Raw genomic sequence first — 7,352 nt, forward strand, 5'->3', positions numbered from 1 at the left:
CGAGGATTCCAGTTAGGGGTGCTTGTTTTTCATTTTGAGTGGCGGGGTGGGGCCGCTGATGAGGGGAGAGAAATGAGGAGAGGCCCGGGAAAGAGGGAGCGGAGACGGAGGAAGAAAAAGGTACTCCTGGGTCCCCCTCCTCCAACGCTACTTCCGGGTTCTTGTTGGCACTGGCTGGGTGCAGGTGGCTCGGGGGAGAAGGGGCGGAGGATGGCATTTAGGGACTGCGCAGGTGCACCTGGGTAGAAAGAAGAGTTTGTCATCCCCGCTCCAAGTTCCCATCAGAAGGAGCCGTCTAGCCACCGGGAATCCGCCCGGAGTGGCTGCGGCCGCCGCGGGCGTCACGTCGAGCTGCGGGAGCGGGGCTCGTCGATGCGGCCTCTCGTCTGGGCCTCCCGGGCGGGAGCCCAGCGGCGTGATGGCAAGGGTCCGGGACGGAGACCCTGCCGGACCCCTGGACTGGGGGTAAAGGTGAGCAAATGGCCGATCCTCAAGGGGCCTCCGAGTAGGGGCAGAGGAAACCGGCCCTATCCAGCTCTGGTGAGAACAAGAAACGCGGCGGTGGAATTCTCCTCTTCCGCTGCTCGGCTTGTCTGCTTGGCCCTGCCGGAGGCTGCTTTTGTGTCTGTATTATTATATGTCTGTATTCTGGCTTGTCCAGCTCACTTTTGGTGCTCTTGCCGCTTGCTGATGGCGGGTGGCGTGCCGGGCGAGGGGGGGGGGGTGGCGGCTCGCCCCCCACGGGTGCCAGGTAAGGACACGGCTCACCCCGTTGAGCCTCGGGGTGGGGGAAGAGCAGCTTGGGCTCACCCCGCAGCCCGGTGAGGATTGGTCACCTCACGGGTCCTGGCGGCCGGCAGAGGGCAAGGCCTAGAGCTCCGGGCTCCACCTCTGGCCCCGTCCTGACTCCGAGGGGTGGGGTGGGCTACCTCCGGCTACCCATCGTGTCTCGGGGCCTCCCGTTCCACCGGAGCAGGGTCGGCAACCTCGGGGCGCATCTGGCTCTTCTTGGAGCCGAGTCTGGCTCACCACCTACGAGGAAGACCCCCTCCCCTTCCCCCCCCCCCCCCCGCCCCCCACACACACACCGACACACACACCACCTCCCTCTCCCCCCGGACCCTCCAGAAGGGGTAGCGCCGCTGCTGGCCGTTGCGCACGGTACACAACCTACCTAAAAGTCCTGGCAGACGGAGCCGTCAACCCCGTCATTCCCGGGTGCGGGGGAAGGAGGGACGGAGGGTGGGAAGTCAGCGACGGGCAGCTCCCCCCGAGCCCTCTTCTGGGCAGGATGTGGTGGGAGCCAACCCCCAAAAGGGTCCCCCTACCTCGGAGGACTCTGGGTCACGGCAGGCGGGCCCAGCCGGAGACGCACCCCCCGCCTTTCAGTTCACCCGCCCGGCGCCATTTGGATCGCAGAATCCTCTCCCCCAGGGTGGACTCCCCACCCCTCACATCAGCCAAAGGGAGGGAAGTCCCCAGACCCCACTTGTTGCTGGCCACGGGCTGGGGAAGGACAGAGTCTGACCGTGAAATGGGGAGAGGAGGAAGGACTCCCCTCCTGGGCTGGTGGGTCTGGGAGGCACAGAGCGACTGCTGCCCGTGCCCAGCCTGTGGTGGGTACTGTCATTTCTTTCCCCTGGTGGGGAGGGGGAGGGAAAGGAGAAGAGATCGAGCTTTGCCAAGGCCGCCCCGTGGACTGAGCTTCCCCACTGTTGCTATGAAATAGCAGTGAGGAACGGTGACGTCCTCCCGCAGCGACACGACAGCGTGGCGGCATTTGGAGGCCCGGGGGGGGGGGGGGGAGACGGGACACCCACAAATGGTATGATCGGCTCTCTGCCCGGTGTCTCTTTCTGCCGTTCCCTTTTCTGTCAGTCCTGTCTACAGTCCTTGAGCGTGTGGCCGTCCGTTGCTATAAATTTCCGTTGAGCGAAGGGCCCGCTCACCGTCAGTTGGGGGACAATAGGCCTAACCGCTCAAGGTGCAGGAAGGACGCCGTCACATTTCCCGCATCTTCAGATGTGTCACCACTTTGCACTTGCAACTTAACGCGATGTTCTCGTTCCATTGCTGTAGTTTCCTTTTAACCCTTCTCCTCACCTGGTGTTAGGGAACCCTCTGGGGGGTCTAGATGTTGTCTTGCCACCGCCGTGTATCGGGCCAGCGTCTTCTACGCTACCGTGGATAAAGCGTGCGTTAGGTTACGGGTCTTTTCTGGCCCCCGGGAGCCTGGGGGGTCAGAAGGACCCGGGGTCCGATCCCGGCACTTGCCGCTTGTCTGCTGCGTGACCTTGGGCAAGTCACTTCTCTGTGCCTCAGTTTCCTCATCTGTAAAATGGGGGTCAAGACTGTGAGCCCCACGTGGGACAGGGACCGCGTCCAACCCGATTATCTTGTATCCATCCCAGCGCTTAGTACGGTGCCCGGCACGCAGTGGAGCGCTTCACGGATACTGCAGTTATTATTATTAATATTATTATTTATCTGCCGACTCCGTTCCCTCCGTCCCGTTTCGGCCTCTCCTCATCCGTCTTCTGTGCTCCCGTGAAGCTGCCGTTGACGGCATCGCCGGCTTCTCTTCCCCAGCACCGGTCTGCTCGACTGCCGTTTATAACGTCAGCCCTCCCGTTCGTAACCCTAAACCCACATTTCAGAAACACTGCACTTTACAAGTCCTCAGACCTCTCTGCTGCTTTTTCAGTCAATCAGTCGACGGTATTTATCGGGCGCTTACCGTGTGCAGGGCACTGAACGACGTGCTTGGGAGAATACAGTATAACAGAGTCGGTAGACACGTTCCCCGGCCCCGACGGTCCCTTTCTCTAGGTCCTCCTCTTCTCCTTGTCGTTGAACTTTGGGTTTTCTCCTGGGATGCCCCTCTCTCATCTCTCTAGGTCTTTCTCCTCCATATGCATCCCTCTCGAGAGGTCATCGGCCCCCATGGTTCCGTGTCGCCAGACTGTGGATTTAAAGTTACACTTCCAAGCCCTCACCTTCCCTTTCTTCCTCATCTTAAAGCTCAGCGTATCGAAAACAACAGGTCATCGGGTTCTTTCCTCGGTCTCTCAGTTCCAGGAATTTCTCTAGCATTATAGGAGGTGCCGCCTTCTCACACCTCATGCTGCTAATCTCGCATCGTTCGATTTCGCCCTCCGACATACCTTTCTCCAGTCTGTTGCCAAGGTTGCTAGTTGGTTCGGGGACCTGTGTCCTAGATCCGCCCATTTCCCACAGCCTGTGCCCTAGCTCAGGCCTTAATTACCGTACTTCCGAGGGCCTCTTTCCTGTACTCTCAGCCTTTGGCCTCTCCCCCGCCGCGTCTGTCGTTCCCCTCTCTTCAAGAGCCTTCTTCAAGCTTCAGTCTGATTTTCCACCCCGTACCGTTCCCTGTGGCCACGCCGCCTCCCCGCCCCCCTCCGTCACACACACCCCGGGCCCGCGAGGGATCCTCCTGACGCCCCAGGGCTCTTGGGGCCCGTGTTGCTGTGGCCGGCAAACCTAGTGGTGGTGACCCAGACGGGAGAGGAGCCTGCCCAGGTTCCGGGCCGATCCCGTCCCCCGTTTTGTTTTTTTTTTTTTTTTTAAAATAAAAAAAGAAACATGGGTGAAGATCCTGAATTAGCTTGGATAAAATTTTGCCATTATTATTATAGCATTTATTAAGCGCTTACTGTGTGCTAAGCGCTGAACCAAAACGTGTGTGTGTGTGTAAATGTTTTCATTATTCCTAAAGAAATGATATGACCTTGAAATGAGAATGACTAAAGGAATAACAAAAAGGATGGTTAATAAAGTGCTATTTATAGAAATATGCACTGTCAGTAAATTAAAGTATAATTTTCAATGTTCACATTCTACTTATGTACAAGTTAAAAAAAAAATTAAATACCTTGTCTTTGCAGTGCTTCCCTGTGTTATTTTTTAAACCTTGCTTGTTCTCATTAGAGGAAGAAACCGAAAGCCTCCTGCAGTCCAACACCGCAGTCTAGATAGAGATGAGTTAATTTTCCTTCTGTGCTGTCTTTGGCCCTCTGAACATCCCAACTTGTATCCACAGCCCAGCTCTGCCGAGATCCAAGCCTGTTCCTCTAGTGGCCTGGGATCATCACACATCTCTGCGGGTGCTCCCGTGCCACCCCCCATCAGAGAGGCAAAGAGAGAGGAAGGGTCAGCCGCTAAGGCACGACGTTGACTGGCGAAAGGAAGTACGATGCAGTGTGATGGCTTGGAAGAGAGTCCCGGCCACCGGGAAAGTCTGGTCCGCCGTCCACTGCCAAGACCCGCCACGGTTACGCCCGCCTGTCGCAGAACCCCGGGTCCCTGCAAGTCATCGCCAGTTGTACAGGGAGCGGGGGTCGGGGGGACAGAGTTGGATGGTCAGAAAAACCAGACCCCCATGGAGAAGGGAGAGGGATCCAGCACGCCGCCCAGCCCTCGGGGGAAATCCAGAGACCGGTTTCTTTACCACCCCTTCTCCTGGCGGTCGGGAGATGGAGGACCTCGTACTGGCTCCTCCTCTCCGTCACGGCCAAGCGAGAGCCGGGTCCCTCCGTGGACAGAGGACAGCTGTGTTCAGTGTGCCCCTGAGAGATGGGGAGCTCTTGGAGAGCTAGTGGAGTGCTCTGCATTTGGAAGTCGTATTTGTTGACCACGTTATTTTACCGTGGTTATAATTGTATTTCTGAAATACCTAAGAGGTGCCAAGCACCGTTCTAGACGTCGAGGAGCTACAAGATAATCAAGTTGGACATAGCCCCTGTGCCGTTCGGGGCTCACCGTCTAAGAGGAAGAAGTTGCGGTTGAGGTAACTGGGGCAGAGGGGAGTGGAGTGACTTGCACAAGGTCTCCCAACAGGTGAGTGGAAGAGGTGAGATTAGAACCCAGGTCCTCCGACTCCCAGGCCCATGCTGTTTTCGCTAGGCCGTGCTGCAGCGCACCTTCATAAGCAGTCGGGAAGTACAAGACATGTTACACTCCGGTGAGGGAAACAGACATAGAAAGAGTCACGAACAGTGGGAGCAGAATCAATAATAATTATGGTACCTATTAAGCACTTACTGTGGGCTGGGTGCAATACGATCAAATCAGGTACGGGTTCCCGTACCTCGTGGAGTTTCCGGTCTAAGGGGGAGAGAGAACAGGTATTGAATCCCCGTGATATGGATGAACACACTGAGGCACAAATCAAATGACCTGTCTGGTCTCACAGCAGCCCAGTGGTGGTCAGGATTCATTCATTCATTCAATAGTATTTATTGAGCGCTTGCTAGGTGCAGAGCACTGTACTAAGCGCTTGGAATGGACAAATCGGCAACAGATGGAGACGGTCCCTGCCCTTTGACGGGCTTACAGTCTGATGGGGGGAGACGGGCAGACAAGAACAATGGCAATAACCAGGTCTCCTAGTCCTTTGCGCTTTCAATCGGGCCACACCGCTTCTTCACCATTGAAATGAATGTTCAGTGGAATCTACTTATATAAAAAAAAGTGCTAAAGGTGGACATAAATGCATATAATTGCAAGAAGTGGCTGAAAGGTGGCTAATATTAGTTGTGCTAATAATAGGGGAAGGATGGGAGGATATCCCATGGAGGATATGGGATTTTAGGAAGGCGAGGAATGTGTCTATTGTAGTATTGCACTCTCCCAAGCGCTTAGTACAGTGCTCTGCACACAGTAAGTGCTCAGTAAATACGATTGAATGAATGAATCAACTTCTCAAGGAAGTCGAAGAATCTCTGAGTTTCTGATCGCTGTCCTTTGTCGAGATTTGAAGGGGAATGGAAAGGCAGTCAGGTAGAGACTCCAGCTTCAGCCCCAGTTCCCTCTCTTCGAATGATGGAAAAAGCACTGGGCTTCCAACTCAGAATCTCCTCTTCCTAGGCAGGGTTTTTAACCAAATCTGCCAAAGAGCCAACCACATGGGTGCTATTTAATCGTCTTACAGCCAAAGGGAACAGAGTTGGAAGGTGATGATGATGATGATGATGATGATGCTGTTTGTTAAGCGCTTACCATGTGCCAAGCACTGTTCTAAGCACTGGGGTAGATACAGGGGAATCAGGTTGTCCCACGCGAGGCTCCCAGTTAATCCCCATTTTACAGATGAGATAACTGAGGCACAGAGAAGTCGAGTGACTTGCCCACAGTCACACAGCTGACAAGTGGCAGAGCTGGGATTCGAACCCATGAACTCTGACTCCCAAGCCCGGGCACTTTCCACTGAGCCACACAAACAACCGAGTTCAGAAGCTGAGGAAGGAGGGAAGAGAAAGCCAGAGAAGAGGCAGGGCAATTTGGGTTTCGATTGAACGGAGTAGACACGCCCCAGGGTATGTCTGGAATTTAAAATAAAACGTGGATCTTTCAGGAATGGCCAGATCACCCCAGTAGACTGTCCAAACTTACCTCCCATTAGGCAAATTCCGCTCCACATCGCATGTTTGACAGGAAGACCAACTCTGGGTAAGTAAGAATTCCTCCACCCACCCCACCTTGCCCCTTCTCTTTCAAATTCCCAGGGGCTTTCTTGACCTCTGTATGCCCCAAACATTCTCTCCCCATCCTGCTCCCGTCCCTTAAACCCTTTAGGAACTGGGCCAGGCTGCTTCCGCTGAGACCAGCAGGAGAACAGGAAGGTGTCGTCGGGGTCTGGTTGAGATCCGGCCGGTTGCCCAAGTTCTTCCCTGTCCGGTTGAGGCAGGACACCGGCTCGGTTTAACGTAACAAAATCCACCCTATGTGCTCCGCCGGCTCCTACAGTCTACCCCTGCCACGTGCCCCACCGGGCTCCAACCTCTCCACGGCTCTTTTCCCGGATCCTGGACCCCGCATCCCTGCTCAAGTCCCTACATTCACCTGCTCCCAGAGCCCAAGCCCCCCAGGACTTGTCAGGCCCAGGGCAGCACTCTGCCTGCCACTGGGCTCCCCTCACTGTTCTCTGGCCGGCCTCTACCTTCGACCCTCTGTCCCAGTAGTAAAGATAATAATAGTGATGATTGTGGTGTTTGGTAAGCCCTTACAATGTGCCAAGCACTGGGTAGGTGCGGGATAATCAGATCGGAAAGAATCCCTCTCCCTCATCAGGCTCACAGTCCAAGCAGGAGGGAGGACGGATATTTCATCCCCAGTTGACAGATGAGAAAACTAAGTTGGGGTAGGGTGGCGTAGTGGGAGGGCTGCAGCCCCGGAAGTCAGAGGTCCCGGGTTCTAGTCCCGGCTCTGCCACCCGTTCATGTCCCTGGGCAAGTCACTCAACCTCCCCAGTGGAGTACGTACGTACAACAAACATTCCCGTCCTTCCAGACATGGGCACGTTTAGCGAATGGGATGTTTCTTGGCCACCCTTT

At 55.5% G+C, this 7,352-nt stretch overlaps 1 non-coding gene across 1 annotated transcript; it reads left to right on the forward strand.

Annotated features, from left to right (window-relative positions):
• The first annotated feature begins 538 nt into the window (after positions 1-538).
• Positions 539-606, forward strand: MIR7427 (microRNA mir-7427). The gene has a single exon (NR_127416.1). It is a non-coding gene; the product is annotated as a microRNA mir-7427 (primary transcript).
• Positions 607-7,352: the final 6,746 nt, after the last annotated feature.

Source organism: Ornithorhynchus anatinus, chromosome 2 (assembly GCF_004115215.2).
Source record: "Ornithorhynchus anatinus isolate Pmale09 chromosome 2, mOrnAna1.pri.v4, whole genome shotgun sequence".
NCBI lineage: Eukaryota > Metazoa > Chordata > Mammalia > Monotremata > Ornithorhynchidae > Ornithorhynchus > Ornithorhynchus anatinus.